Here is a 15,786-nt window from a genome sequence, read left to right as displayed (position 1 = left end):
TTGAGCTGCTGCTGCTGCCCCTGGCTACACTCTCATGTGTGTGTGGGGGTGGAGGGCGGGGGGAAACAACAAGAGGCTAGGGGACAAATCCAGAGGGGCCGAGGTCTGCTGGTGAAGCAGGGGGGTCACAAAGATGGTGGCAGAGGCAAAGAGGGCCAGGGTCTAGTGGGGTTAGAACAGCAGGAGACTGGAGGAGTGTGGAGGGGGAATGAAAGGGGAGCAAGTGGGGTGTTTTGGGGGTCACAGAGGGGACAAGGAAGAGAGAGGATTTATCATAGATGATTAGGATTGGAAGAGACCTCAGGAGGTCATCTAGTCCAACACTCTGCTCAGAGCAGGACCAACCCCAACTAAACCATCCCAGCAAGGGCTTTGTCATCACCACTTCCCTGGGTAACCCATTCCAGTGCTTCACCACCCTCCTAGTGAAATAGTGTTTCCTAATATCCAACCCAGACCTCCCCCACTGCAACTTGAGACCATTGCTCTTTGTTCTGCCATCTGCCACCACTGAACAGCCGAGCTCCATCCTCTTTGGAACCCCCTTCAGGTAGTTGAAGGCTGCTAACAAATCCCCCCTCACTCTTCCCTTCTGCAGACAAATAACCTCAGTTCCCTCAGCCTCTCCTTGTAAGTCAGGAGTAAGCCCCTCCTCGTAACTTGACCCACATTAAAGACGCTAAGGGTGAAATCCTGGCCACACAGCCCCCAGCTTTCACCCCACATGTTTAAGGTCTTCTAGAGAGAAAGCTGAAAGCCCCACGTTTCCAGTGTGGATTAAAGCCTACCCCCGCCCCACACACCACAGAGGGCGGCTTGGAGGGCAGAAGGGAAGGAAGGGTTGGAGGCTGCTCTGATACGTGACTGCAGCGGTGCTGAAACCAGAACACATCGTGCATCTGGGAATCCGCTGGCGCTCCCCAGCCTCCCACTAAAGCCACTTTAAGCTCAGCGTGATGTGGGGCCATAAAGCAAATAGCGAAGGAACACATTCCTCTCTGGTCTGAGTACACGCAGCTTCCCCTGATAAGCTGAGATCAACTGAGCATCACAGCAATACAGCAACCTGGAACATTTGGGCACTGGGCCAAGAAAGAGCCAGCAATCTAAAGGGACAAGATAAAGGACGCGCAGGGAAACTGAGGCCCAGCAAGAAGACGTGACCTGCCCACTCAGGGCAGGTCAATGGTTGACCCACGTCTACAGAGTCCCAGCCAAATGCTCTATCCACCAGTCCACACCCCCTAGGACCAGGGCCGCCCAGAGGATTCCGGGGGTCTGGGGCCATTGGCGGCAGGTGGCTCCGGTGGACCTCCCGCAGACGTGCCTGCGGAGGGTCCACTGGTCACGCGGCTCCGGTGGAGCATCCGCAGGCACGCCTGTGGGAGGTCCACCGGAGCCGCGGGACCAGCGGACCCTCCACAGCCATGCCTGTGGGAGGTCCACCGGAGCTGTGGGACCGGCAAGCGGCAGGGGGCCCCTCGCGCGGCGAAATGTCTAGAACCGGCCCTGTTCAGCGGCGGGGGGCTCTTCCGTTCTGGGACCCGCCACTGAAGTGCCCCGAAGACCAGCGGCAGGGGCCCCTCGCCGGCAAATTACCACCGAAGCGGGACCTGCCACCGAAGTGCAGCCCGCTCTTCGGCGGTAATTCGGTGGCGGGGGGGCCCCGCCGCGGGTCTTCGGGGCACTTCAGCAGCGAGTCCCTGAATGGAAGGGCCCCCAGCCGCCGAATTACCGCCGAAGACCGGGTTGCACTTCGGCGGAAGGTCCCGCTTCGGTGATAATGTGATGGCGGGGGTCCTTCCGCCCCGGAGGGGAAGGACTCCCCCGCCAGCGAAGACCGGGAGCGGAAGAAGCGCCGGGGCCCGGCCCCGCAAGAGTTTTCTGGGGCCCCCGAGCGAGTGAAGGACCCCGCTCCAGGGGCCCCGAAAAACTCTCGTGGGGGCCCCTGCGGAGCCCGTGGCCTGGGGCAAATTGCCCCTCTTGCGCCCCCCCAGGCGGCCCTGCCTAGGACTGCAGCAATAGCCCAAGCTCCCTCATGGGGACCCAGGCACAACCCATACAAGAGGCCAGCAAACAGCCTCTCCCCTCTGCATGGCATCAGACCCAGAGGTACTGGTGCAGAGCTTGCCTGTGAATGTTGGAAGAGCACTTGATTTTAATCTTTGGTTCTCACTAATAAGACAAGCCACGTGAAATTCCCCAACCCAACCCTCCGTTCAAACTGAGCGAGTTTGGTTAAGCAGAAGCCAGAGGCTGTAATGTTCTCCTGAAACCTCTTTACACTTTCTCTACCCAGATCCTATCCCTGAAAAAGCCCTCAGATGTCAACACCTGGAAATGCACAATAAAGAGATTCAGGCAGAGTGACGATGCTCGATTGTTTGCACAGTACCCCAACACACACTGCTCAATGAGGTGAAACCTGCCCCCTTGCTCTGTTCCATTACTGCAATACGCTGCAGTGGGTTACATGTTGCTTAATAAACATGTATTAATTTCAGAAGGAATATAGTGGGCGCACATTGTTGGCCAGAGTTCTCTCTCATGTCACAGGCTGCTGTGTGGATGGAGAATATTTCTGTGAATGAGCTGTTTGCTGTTACGAAGTGTGTCGATTATATGGTCATGTAGGTTTTACGTACACGCCCATTGACCTTGCAAGTCTGTATTTTTAACTACATTGCAGAGTAACCCTTGCATGTCACTTTTTTGCTAGCAGGGAACTTTATGGGCCTTGCCTGGGGAAGTGAACATACGAAGATTGCTTGCAGGGTGTGGGCCACAGCTTATTGGGAGCAGCTCCCTTGAATAGGATATAAGTCTCAATGATCTTCCAGGCACTGTTTATTTCTACCTTTGCATGTATCTTCACAAATTTCAGGGAGCAGAGTTAAGGTCATGTGAGTAGGATGAATGAGGGGACGGGATTGGATGGTGAGGGGGCTGGGTGGGGCAGGCACTGGCTTGGCTGTTCATTTCCAGAGTTTCTAGCATAATGGTGTCAAATTTAGAGTAATATTGCACTGGGGAGTCTGCTGGGCCCCCCAAACCACACTTCCAGCCTTAATTCTTTCTTGAGCAAAGTTTTATGGTTGGAAGCACTTGCCCTAGGTTTGCTTTGTCTGCCTCCCGCAAATGCCCCGCTCACCCCCAGCCACACATACAGCACCACCCCGTGGCCTCCAGCAGAAAAATAACCTGTCTGGATTTCATTACCCCTTCAGTTCTCTGGCTGCATTATGCAAGAGATCAAACTAGGTCTGCCTGGGCTGAAGGATCTTCGGCGCCGTTAGCAGCACGTGACTGAGGAGTGTGTTTCATGAGACAACCTGGGGAATATCAATAATCCGTATGACATGCAATGTCAGGACAAAAAGATGATTTTGAAATATTTCAGTCCCAGGGCTATTTGCCCGGCTGACCCCACCCTCAGCAACCACAGCATCTGAGCAGCTTAACCCACCACCTTTTACGGATCTACTGAACAGGGCAGGGCGGGGTAGGGCTCACGCCCCATTTCACAGAGGGAAAACAGAGGCACAGAGAGTAGCTGAAAGTCTGTGGCAGAGCTGGGAATTGAACCCACGTCTCCCACAGTTTGTTAGTGCTCTAAACACTAGAACATACTTCCTCTCCCCAAGAGCCCTGTGGAATGAATTGCGACTTGCGGCCCCATGCATGAGGAGCAGACCAGACTGAGGCAGTCTGACCACTGACTGGCCATGTGATCTGGGCAAGCCACGTCCCTGCTCTGTGCCTCAGTTTCCCCCACCTTTGGGAGCTATGGACAAGAAGGGCTGGCTGTTGTTCTTATGTGAGTGACTTTAGAATGCTTGCTGGATTGGTGCCCAAGCCCCAGCACGGCTGGAATATCTGTCCGATATCATTTGATTAGACACAGAAGAGGCTAAATGCTACTCTATCCTGCCCCTGGGCAGTCCATGAGGGTCAGTGGGTGCAAAGGAGAGCAGAATGAGGCCCACTAACCTCTGCCAGTCAGAAGCTCAGCAGAGCAGGGCTGCCAGGCCCCACCCCCGCACCTAGGAGTGAATCCCCCTTTGAGTTTGCTCCTCCTGGCTTCCCTCCCCCACAACACCTGAGGAATTATTTCCCAGTCCTGTCTTGCTCCTCCGCCAGGGGAACAGACTGTGGCATCACAGCCAAAGCAGCCTGTGCAATGGCTTCCCTACACTGGCTATGATTAAGTGACATCAACTTCGCAAAGCAATTATGGAGCCAGCACAGGGCATCTCCTGGAGCTACTCCAGGGGCCACGGGTCTGCATTCGAATCAGGCAAATAGCGAGCTCTCTGCCCTGGGAGTCCATGGGGAATGAGTGCAAGAAAAACCACTGGATCCGAACTCTTGAGCCCCCTGGAATGGATTCTGCTCCCCCCATGCTTGCTGTCCCACACCCTGCCGGGCTGGGCTGCTCCAGCCAAAGCAGCTTTCTCTTCGCTTTAGATCAAAAAGCAGAAAATTCCCCATGTGATTGCCTGGAAGCTGCTGCCTCCTTCGACTGGAGGAGAAGGAGAAGATGAAGCCAAGAAAACCCGGCCTCTTTCCCCATAGCATCAGTCCCCTGGACTGTGCTGGGGGCAGCCCGAGTCATCAGGGCTCCCATATGGAGGTGCAGTTAGCTGGCTGGGGAGGCACTGGGCAGGCCGCAGTGCCGGGGGCTGCCTGCTGGGGTAGGGGGAGAGCTGGGAGCCAGGATTTCCTGGGTTCTCTCCCCAGCTCTGGGAGGGGGAGGGGATTTGAGAGGCTGGGGGCCAGGATTCCTCGGAGTCTGGGATCTATCCCCATCTCTTGCTTGGGGAGTGTAGTCTAGTGGTTACAGCAGGGGCCTGGGCACCAGGACTCCTTGGTTCCAGTACTTAGGAAGATAACATCTACACATATGTAACATCCTTCTCCTCTGCCAGGCAGGGCTGAGCCTAGTGAAGTGGCTGCTGGGCAGGCAGGTGGCCACCTCGTGGTTTTCGCTCAGGGAATCAAAGCACCATGGCCCAGCACCGCGATGCTCCATCATGCCATCTGTGCCACGTGCCACGACCCCCTGCCACCTGGAGGCCATTCCATGCCCTGGGCTGAAGCCGTGGCTGCATCATTCTGCTATGCTGGAGATCAATCTGTGCCCTCACTGCCTGGAAGCTGCTCTCAGGGGTGCAGGGCTAGGATCCGTGGACTGTAGGTAAGAGACGCAGCTTGCTGCCCATCCCAGAGCAATGTACACCCCCCACCAGTTGACCAAGCCGGGGAGCCATGATCTGCCTTGGGTGACGCATTGTGACGAAGTGGGACTGTTTTTAATGTTTCCTCTGAATACTGTGTGGGTGCCTCAGTTTCCCCTATGCATTTCTTAAGTCTCTAGGTGGTGAGATAAAGGCCAGTGTGCATAAATCACTGACACTGTGTCTCCTGACAACAAATGGCCAGGGCCCTTCCCCCCTACAAGGGGATAGCTAAAGGTGAACAAAGAGATCAGGTGACCTCCTGGCCCAGGAAAGAGACAAAGGCCAGAAATGAGGGGCTGGAGGGAGTTTCAGTTTGGAGCTGGCTGGGGACGGGAAGTGAGGGCAGACGGGATTGTGTGGCTCGCTGGGCCACAGAATGGACCAGGCTGAGGGGTCCTGTTTTCTGTACCTACAAGCTCTGTTTTAGACCATGTTCCTGTCATCTAATAAAACTCTGTTTTACTGGCTGGCTGAGAGTCATGTCTGACTGCGAAGTTGGGGCGCAGGACCCTGTGGCTTCCCCAGGATCCCGCCTGGGCGGACTCACTGTGGGAAGCGCATGGAGTGGCAGAGGATGCTGAATGCTCCAAGGTCAGACCCAGGGAAGTGGAAGCTGTGTGAGCTGCTTTCCCTGAAGACAATCTGCTCCTGACTGGCTTTGTGGAGAGCAGTTCCAAAGCATTTTCCAGGGACTCCCTGATAACTGGTCCTTAGCCAGGTAGGGAAGGCTCAGGGCATGCTGCCAGCTTCTCACTCTGTTCCCAGCTGTGTCCTTAGTCACAGGAGTCAACAGCTTCTCAGCATGCCATGTGTGGCTGGGTGGGTGACTGAACTGCCCCTAGAGGATAGAATCACTGCCCATTCCCAAAGAAACCCTGCTGCGAGATCTGTGAGCACTTATTAGCCCTCCGCCAAGACTAATGGCCTATCGCAGTCATTAAAAAAATTCTGTGATCCTGTAAGTGCTAATCCCAGTGTCCCGGTCAAACCACATTCCAGTTCTGCCTCCTTGGTGGGGAAGATTTTCTTCACTCCCCTCCCCCATGAAAAAAAACCACTTGCCCCCTCTCCATTGAGTAGTGTTGTTCCACATTTTGATGGTAGGTGGGTCTGTGGGGGGATAGCGAAATAGAAGGGTATGTATAGGGATGGACAGATGGATGGAAGTGTGTGTGTGTGTGTGTACAGGGAGGGATGGGTGGATGAGTGTGTGTGTACGGGGATGTATAGGTGTGTGTGTAGGGGGATGGATGGGTGGATGGGTGTGTGTGTAGTGGGATGGATGGATGGCTGTGTGTGTGTGTGTAGGGGGATGGATGAATGGGTGGATGGATGGATGGATGTGTGTATATGGATGGATGGATGTGTGGTGTGCATGGGGATGGATGGGTGTGTGTGTATGGGGATGGATGGATGGTTGGGTGGATGAGGGTGTATGTATGGGGATGGATAGATGGACTTTGATATAATTCCCTAGAGAAATGGAAGGTCTCATTACTGATTGACCAAAATAACATGCATTCCATCGAGCAGGTAACGCCTGTGTGGGCACCACAGCAATGCAGAGTGCAGAATAATCCAGCTAGGGGACCCTTGTTCTCCCATGAGAACAGAGGAGTGAGGCGTCACACACACCTCTCATTCCAGTCACAGGTTTCCTGGAAGGTGGTGGGACACCCCCGAGACATTGCTCCTTTCCGAGACAGTGCTGTTCCCACAGGATGCGCTTTCTGCTCCCCACTGGCCAAAGGACGCACGCTGTCCCTTTAAAGCAAACTCCAGTGCGGCTGTGGCTGGCTGGCGGGGCTCAGGCCGCTGCCAGCCGGCGAACTGCTGTACACTTGAAAGGCTGTAAAAGTGTTTTACGGGATCGGGTGACAGGCAAAACAGAAGTCAGCTGGGAAGGCTATAGTCCTGCCCCCTCACCCCAGAGCCCACACGAGCTGCTGGTTGTCAAGGCCAGCACTGGGTGCAACTGTGAACCCAGCATGCTTAAAAATGCCTCCCTCTGGGCCTGGGACAGACCCCTCGATGAACCTCCTGCAGTGGGAAGCAGGAGAAAAGGAAGGGTATCAAGGCCAGCAAGGCAGTACATGGCGTTGCTAGATGGGAGGTTGGAGACTGCGGGCGATGGCTGTGGTGGGGGGCAACCCGTCTCCCCAGCAGGTGTCCTGGCTCTACCCTACAAGCCCTGCCCACTATCTAGCCCCCACCCCCACAGCATTACCCCTCCTGCTTTGCCCCTGCAGCCCCCTTCTCCGCCTCTACTCTGCACTCTCCCAGCCCCAAAAGCCTCAGGACCAGCCATCTCTGCCTTCCCCAGGGGCCTGCCACCAGATGGGGGAAGGAGAATGATGGGACAGGGGGACACTGTAGACAGCAGGGGGTGTTGCAGGGAGTTAAGCTACTCCCCTTCCGCCTCCCCCCACACACCTGCTCAGACCCTAGATCTGCCGGAATCAGCCCCTGGGGACCCAGTTATCTTGCCTCAACAGCCTTTTCCAAACTGGACATTCCAGATCACGGCTGGGAGTGCTGGGGCCCTCTGTTCCCTCCAGCCCCCTCACCATCCCAGCCCCTCATTACTACAGCACTGTCAGAGAGAGGGGTGGCACTGAGATGGGGGAGCAACAAGCAGAGCCTGTATCTATCACAGAGCTCACTCCTGGGCCTGTCTCCGTCCCATTCCCCCAAGCCCGGCTCAGGATCTGCCTAGGGAAGTGCTGACGCTGGGAAAGCCGGTCACTCTCCTGAGACTTAACTGCATTGTACAGCCCTGAAGGCTGGAGCACCTGGCTCTGACATCTCTGTCTCAGCCCCCAGGAGGGCCTGGTAGCCCCAGTCTGACCCTGGATTCTGTGCCCCTGCCCCAACACACACCCCATCCAGGCAACAGGCACTCAACTCAAAGTGCTGTGCATGGGGCACTTGCATTGCGCAGCCAGGGAAACTGAGACATGGAGTGGGGCAGTGACTGCCCAGGCTCACACAGGAAGCAGGACAGAGCTGGAAATTCAAACCAGGTCTCCTCAGTCTCTGTCCCTTGCGCACACACCGCCTTCAAGAGCCGGGAATAGAACCCAGGAGTCCTGACGTCCAGCCCAACCCCCCTCTAACCACTGCACCACACAGCCTCGCCGTCGCTCCCCCTGCACCCCCCAGGATCCCTACGTCCGATGCTCCCCGCAGCGTCCACGGCCCCGCAGGAGTAGGAAACCAGCGGCTCTGCGGAAAGGCTCTGTCCGCAGGACCTGCTCCGAGCGCTGCCTACTGCGCCAGGGCTGGCCGGCCGGCACCCACCGCCCGCCTGCGGGACCCCAAGAGGGCTGCAGCAAAGGGAGAACGCCCGGCCCGGGCCCTCCCCGGCGCCCCGGATCGGGGCTGCGCCTCCCTCCTGTGGCCACCTCTCGGGCAGGCAGCGCTGCAAAGCCCGCGTGGACGGGGAAGGAGAAGACCAACCTGACTCGCCGCGGGCCCCCGGGGGCCCGAACTCAGGGGAGCAGAGGCGGGCTCCGGCTCGGGGCGCTGGACTGAGCCGGCAGGACGCAGCTGGAGTCCCCGGCAGCCCTGCGCTCGGCACCACGCGGCGCCTCTCCTCGGACCCGGCCTGCGCCTCCGCGGCGACTGCTGCTGCTGGCTCCAACCCCGGGGACCGGCGGGGCCAAGGGGAGGGGAGCGCCCAGCGCAGCCACAGGCAGGGCGGCTCCCTCCCGGCGCTTAAAGGGGGCGCTGCCCGGCCCGCAGGCTGCAGGGGCGGAGGGGGAAACGCTCCCTGGGCAGTGGGCTGCGGCCCCGCCGAGCTACGCGGACGAAGAACCGGGGCTGTAAAGTTAGGGCGTGCGCACCTCCCTGCTGTCCCAGGGCACCCCTAGCGCCACCTCCTGCTGTACCCCATTGCACCCCCACATCCCTCATCGTACCCTCATCGCACCCCCTGCACCCCCAGCGCCCCTCCTGCTGTACCCCATTGCACCCCCACACCCCTCATCGCACCCCTTGCACCCCCTAGCGCCCCCTCCTGCTGTACCCCATTGTACCCCCTTCTGCCCCCAGCGCCCCTCCTGCTGTACCCCATTGCACCCCCACACCCTCGTCGCATCCCCCGCAACCCCCTAGCGCCCCCTCCTGCTGTACCCCATTGCACCCCCTGCTTCCCCCAGCGCCCCTCCTGCTGTACCCCATTGCACCCCCACACCCCATATCGCACCCCCTGCTCCCCCCAGCGCCCCCTTCTGCTGTACCCTGTTGCACCCCCACACTCTCGTCGCACCCCTGCTCCCCCCAGCATCCCTCCTGCTGTACCCCATTGCACCCCCACACCCCTCATCGTACCCTCAGCACACCCCCACATTCCTCATCATACCCCCTCCTTCACCCCCAGGGCACCCCAGCATACCCCACAGCCCTCATCGTACCTCCAGGGAACCCTCCAGTGCACCACACATCTCTTGTACCCCCATGGAACCCCCCAGTGCATCCCTCCTCCTGCACCCCAGCACACTCTCACACTCCTCAGCAACCCCCAGCACACACCTCTGTACTCCAGTGCACCTCCACACCCTCATCGACCCCCAGTGCACCCCCAAGGCACCCTCAGTGCACACCTCCTCCTGCACCCCCACATGCCACATTGTACCCCCAGTGCACCCCTAACACCCCTCCTCCTGTACCTGCAGAGCACCTCCTGTCCTCATACACACATCCAGCATGCACACATAGCTCATCATCATACACATCCACACACCCTACACCCCAACACCTCCTTGCACCCTCATCATGCACTCCCAAGACCTATCCACCTCATACATAGCCCTCCCCCCCACACATCCCCAGCATGCAGCTCCTCCCAGACACAGATCCTGCACACCCCTGCTACACTCCATCCCACACAACCCTCCCACCTCTCTCACTCCCCAGCCCCTGTGCACAGCCATGCTCCCGCCAGCAGGGCCCCTCACACACCAAGGCCCTGACCCCTGCATTTGCTCCTGCCCTTATCTTGGGAAGTGAGAGGGGTGGGAAAGGGGCTCAGGGCCCATTTGCCACCCCATGGGCTGCAAGTGGCTCACTCCTTGGCTCTGGGAAGCACCTGACCACTGCAACCAGCATTTTGCCCAAGGCGGGAGCTGACCTTCCCCCACCCTGCCTGCCACAGCATCCTGCAGAACCGGTTGTTTGCTGGTGCCCCAGGGGCTGGCAGCCGCCCCTCCGCACAGCCACGGCTGCCCACAGAGCCACCACGGTCCAGCCCCCTCCTTGGCCAAGCCCCACGGCTGTGCCTGGGGCTCCCTGCGTGATCCTTGGGGGAAGGAAGGGGTGACAGGCAAAGAGAGGGGCCCAGTCTTGTCTCCTCCCATGAACTTCAGAGTGGCGGCCAGAGACTCCTTGGAGCATGGCCAGGCCCCTGGGTTGTGCGCCACCTTCGCCCTGAGTCCTCGCCTCCCCCGGATCTTCCGGTATGTGTGTGGGCCGAAATGGCTCTGGCAGGCCTGCAGCTGCGGGACGGAGCCATCCAAGTGTGGTGACCTTAAGCACATCTCTATTCCCCACGCACGCCTTGGCCTCTTCCCACTCCTCTCCCTGCCTGCACCCTCCTTCAGACTGTTGAGGGGCCGCCCTGGAGCCACTACCTCTAGCCATCCAGGGCAGGGACAGGACACCTTTTCCCAGTGCTTAATTTGTGCCAAGCCTGAGCCCCAGCACCTTAGGCCTGGCAGGTCAAAGCCCCAGCGCCTCTGGGCCTGGCAGTTCAGAGCCCCGGCACCTCAGGGCCTGGTAGTTCAGAGCCCTGGCACCTCAGGGCCTGGTAGTTCAGAGCCCCGGCACCTCAGGGCCTGGTAGGTCAGAGCCCCGGCGCCCCTGGACTTGGCAGGTCAGAACCCCGGCACCTCAGGGCCTGGTAATTCAGAGCCCCGGCACCTCAGGGCCTGGTAGTACAGAGCCCCGGCGCCCCTGGACTTGGCAGGTCAGAGCCCCAGCACCTCTGGACTTGGCAAGTCAGAGCCCTGGCGCCTCCAAGCCTGGCAGGTCAGCGCCCTGGCACCTCAGGGCCTGGCGGGTCAGAGCCCCGGCGCCTCTGGGCTTATGTTAGTTATGAAAGTAAAAAAATTGCTTGAGCCCCAGCCCCTATTTCATTACAAATTAAGTTCTGCCCTTTCCCCATCCCACCCCCACTGCACAGCCACTCACTGAATGCCTCCTTCAGTCCTGGTCCCCTTCACTGCAGCTCCCATGTGGGGTAGGCACAGGCCTGAGTCGGATTAAAACGCTCAAACTCTGGTCTTGATCTAGGGCCAGACATTTTGCCCTATGTGTGTGTGTGGGGGGGGGGGGGGCAGAGACTCCACACCCCCATCTTTGGAGAAGCTGCAGATCTGGGCTTCACAGGCAGATGCCGCGTAAGCGTCTTGGTGGGTTTCTGTTTCCCTTCCTCTCCGAGACACGGCTTTTCCCCAGGCTGCGGGGCGCTGGCCTTTGGGGCTGTTGTTCCATGGGTTCACCCTTGGGGGGCACTGGGGATTCAGCAGCAGGGTAGGAATTTGTTGAGTGGTGGGGCTGAGTGTATGGGGGTGGGGGCTCAGGTCCATCCAATCCATCTGTTGCACAGTCTCAGCCCAGGGCAGGCTGTGCAGACGGGGCTGCTGGCAGGACACAGGAGCATCAGCAGAGCTGGGCAGAAGCCCAGGATGGGAATAGGCTGATGCAGTGAGGACATTTTCCCTGGAGATTGGCCTCTCAGCTCATGGACGCTCCATGCTGCCTGTAGGATCCCCTGCAATGCCAGTGGCTGTATGGCTGTGCCCAATGCCGTGCACCCAATCCTGGGGCACAGCAGCTGTCCACCTCCATCCCCGAGTCCGCAGGCAAGGAGCCCAAGGTGCTCAGTGCCTCCTGATTGCTCTCCCGAGCCAAAGAAGGAAGGCGGGAGAAGCCCTCTAGCGATGGCAGAGGATAGAGATTGTCCTATTGAGCTGGGAGGATGCTCTGTGGCTCTCCACCCCGTCTGCAGGTGCAGAAATATGGGAGGCAAATGGTCCCTGTTTGTTGGGAGACACCAGGAGCTCGGTCCCATTTCCTCTGGTTGGCTCCTGCAAGGGCTGGTTTGGAGAGTGGGGATTGAACCTGGAACCTCCAGTCACTACAACATGAGCTGGCAAGCTAAGGCCCCCAGCGATGGCCCGGCAGAGCACCTATATATCCAGTGGGGTACGTATGCAGCAGAGCCAGCATGCGCAAAGGCGACATAGAATGCATGGAGGAGCCTGCTCAGGTGCAATGATTTCATGGGGGAGGGGTGTCACAGATTCCACGGACCAAGGCATTGGCCATTGGCTTAGAGGTAGATGATGGAATCCGTCAGCCTCCTCCTTGCTCAGCTGTGGCCCAGCTGCCTGGCTTTGGCCCAGCCAAAGGAAAACAAAATTCTTTTGATGCTTCTAATTTTCCACCCGGCGCTGCCAAGAATAGCAAGTGCCGTGCAGTGGATGGTGCTGTGCACTTCCCACCTTTCTGCATGTCCCACGGCCAGCTGGGGGCTGCCGGGTCACATCGATACCTCTGCACTCACCCCTTGGCCACTGGCATTGCCAAGCTGGTGCTGCACTCCAAGGGAAACATGGGCTAGGGGATGGGAAAACAACGAATGGGGGGCAGGGTGGAAGCAGCTGTGCAGGCAGATCTGTCCTCTGGATTGGGGCAGTTCCTTGCATGCTCAGGAAGGGGCTAGCAAAGATGGGGAGTGGGGTTCAAATCTAAGCCCTGCTCAGCAGTCGCCATGAAGTCATTGCAACATGCCAACTTCCAGGGGCCTGGGTGACCCGAGTCGGGAGTCCTGGTCCATCCTTTCCCAGGCCACTGGTCCCCTTCCACCCACAGAGGGGTCCTCTCAGGCCAGCCAGGCGGGGGGAGCTGATGGTGGCCTTGCGCTCAAGGGGTATGTAGCAGGCTCCGTCTCCAAGGCTGCCAGACCTGGCGCTGGCCCAGAGCTCAACAAGAACCAAGTGATGGGATGATGGCAGTGCCTATGCCCAAGCTGCTCCTGGCATGGCATCTGCTTGCCCTGCTGTCGCTCCCAGAATGACACCAGCCATGGTGCTACCTGCCAGCTGGTCAGGCCTTTTAGGTTGCGCAGGAGCCAGGAAAGCTATCTGATGCCCAGGGAATTGGGTAGTCAGGGGGAGGTGGTGTAGCTGTGGGGTAGAGGAAGGGCAGACGGGAGCCCCTGGGGAACCGTCCCATTGCCTGGAGCCCCATGCTCCCAGCCTGCCCTAGCAGAGAGAAGAATGGGGTGGGAGCTGCCGCATATCTGCTTGCTGAGTGCTGGGGTCCTGTTGTTCAGAGCAAGGTGTAAACACTTCTCGCCAGCGCTTTGGGCCCGGTGGGAGCAGTGAGCATTGGCTGAGCTGTGTTTTGGCTGCTGGCTGGCATGTCCCCAGCTGAAGGTCTCAGCCTGTCGCAGAGGCTCCTCTGGGGAGAGGCCAAGGCCAGCACTGAGCAAACACATTGCTTGGATTTCTCCCTAGCACCCGCAAAGGTCCATCAGCCCCATGCCCAAGGCTGGTTCCTCATGGCACCTCCTCCACAGGCCAGAACAGTCCCCCTGGGGACCCCACAGCATGACCAACCCCCCATTAGAGAGAGCTATGCATTGCACATTGTCCCACCATCCCCTCACTCCCAGTCATAACCCCGCGTCTCAACAGCTCTTCTTCCACCTTCCAAAACAGCCCGGGATCTGCCTTCCTCCCTCAGGCTTCTTCTGCATAGAAAGTACCCCACAAATAGCCCGATAGCAACTGGCAGTGCCCAGTCCGGGTTTGTACAGCTCCATGCACAATGGGATTCCAGAGCTTCTTGGTGTTATAGCAATACAAGCTAATAACTCGGCCAGGGCCTCATTGCACCAGCCCCTGGCCCAAAGAGCTCTCCAGCTAGCCAGACAAGACAAAACCAGCTTGGAAGAAAGGTGATGTCTCTTTATATCCCCCCGTTGCCCACCACATCCACAGGCTGTCATGCATCCCATCGCCTCCAGGGGGCAAAAGACTCTGGAAAGCATGACCAAATGCACCATCAAAAGTCTGACCAGGTTGTGGAAATTTTGCATCTGAATTGAGAAACTAAGGAAAGGAACAGCCTGGGCTTTGCAATTGTCCTTGCACCAAAAAAAATAAAATCTCAGGACTCAGCGTGAGCCACATGGGAAAGAAAGAAAGAGAAAGTTCATTAGATCTGGGCAAAAATTCTCCAGCCAAACTTTTTGACACAACATTTTTTTTTGCAAAGCCAGAAATTTTCACAAAAATTGTTAATTTTTGTCAAATCTTCCATGTCCCTCTCCCCCTGCAAACTGCAGCTGTTTGAGGTTGTAGCAATTGAAGCACAGTTGGGGGTTTCCGGGTTTTCAACAAAAACTTGAAACATTTCTAAAATATTTTAAAAAGAAAATGACCAAAAAACCTCCAAAGTGTTTCAGATGATTTTTGTTTTTTTGGCAGGTAAACAATTCTCATTTCCCCACCGGTTCTGCTAGCCCTGGCCTGACTCGGAGAGCTGGTGGTTTATAAGTGAGGGAGGGTGCTCTGGCATCAGGGGGCTTTAAGAGAGGGAAGATTACAGGCCACGCCAGTGGTTTTTACCACCTGTAAGACTACAAGAAAGCCACCATGTTGGTACCAGCTGTGCCCACTGCCCACCGGATATGTGACTGAGGTGCCCGGACGTGCTCACCCTGCCCCTCTGTGATCTGGCCCAGAGAGCTGCCTGCTTTACTCAGCAGCAAAGCCGGCCATACCTCACGAGTGAAAGTCCACAGCCCTGTCACTGCAGCATTTCCGGATGGCTGGGTGGGGAGGTCCGGGAGTCGATCAGGGAGTAGGGTTGGTGTGTGTCTGCCTGGCACGGCAGCGGGCACAGACAGGGGATATGGGGGGTGTGCTGGCAGCGTTGCCCATGGCTGGCTGCCTGTGTCAGATGGCCGGGATACCCAGGTGGCACTGCAGGGGAGGGACGTTATCGCTTCTCCTCACCCACGCCCTCCCGCCCTGGTTTGTTTGTTTAAACAAGGAGTTCCCAGGGTGCGTGCGGACACATAACCCTTTCACTGCTGGCCCAGCGGGGAGCATGCTGGACCCACCAGGGACCCAGGCCCAGCCCCATTCTGACTGGGGACATGCCCACTGCAGGCCCTTCTGCGACTACTCAGCCTGGGCAAAGGTGCTGGGAGACCCCTAGTGGTGACAACATGCAGCCCAGGCTGCGAGCAGGAGAGCCCAGGAGAACCACAGCTCTTTCTGTCCAGCAGCTGCTGCAAAGAACCTGCATGATCAGTGTCTTCTCCTCGGTGCCCTGTGCTCCCTGTCCGCCTGCCTGTCTGCTCCTGCTCACTCCAGCCATAGGTTGTGAGCTCTTCGTTATATGTGGTGTCCAGCACCCGCTACGTTGGGGCCTGGTCTGGGAGGGTGCTCCTGGGTATTCCTGCCATGCAAATAATAATGGCATCCAGTACATTTCATCCAGCGCCAGACATGCCAGGGCCGCACTGACT

The 15,786-nt window shown here is 58.1% G+C and overlaps 1 protein-coding gene across 2 annotated transcripts in view; it reads right to left on the bottom strand.

The window, feature by feature from the left end:
• Positions 1–15,188, bottom strand: part of SEMA3B (semaphorin 3B) — a 44,150-nt gene extending 28,962 nt beyond the window's left edge. The window contains exon 1 of one of the 2 annotated variants that reach the window (XM_030570697.1): positions 15,034–15,188. The gene's annotated coding sequence lies outside the window, so the exon portion shown is untranslated. Of the gene's footprint in view, positions 1–8,699; positions 8,904–15,033 lie in introns of those variants that run through there. The other variant, XM_030570698.1, reaches the window with a different exon arrangement.
• Between the last annotated feature and the right edge of the window lie 598 nt (positions 15,189–15,786).

Source organism: Gopherus evgoodei, chromosome 7 (genome assembly GCF_007399415.2).
Source record: "Gopherus evgoodei ecotype Sinaloan lineage chromosome 7, rGopEvg1_v1.p, whole genome shotgun sequence".
Classification (NCBI taxonomy): Eukaryota; Metazoa; Chordata; order Testudines; family Testudinidae; genus Gopherus; species Gopherus evgoodei.
This window is presented reverse-complemented; position numbering and strand designations above follow the sequence as displayed.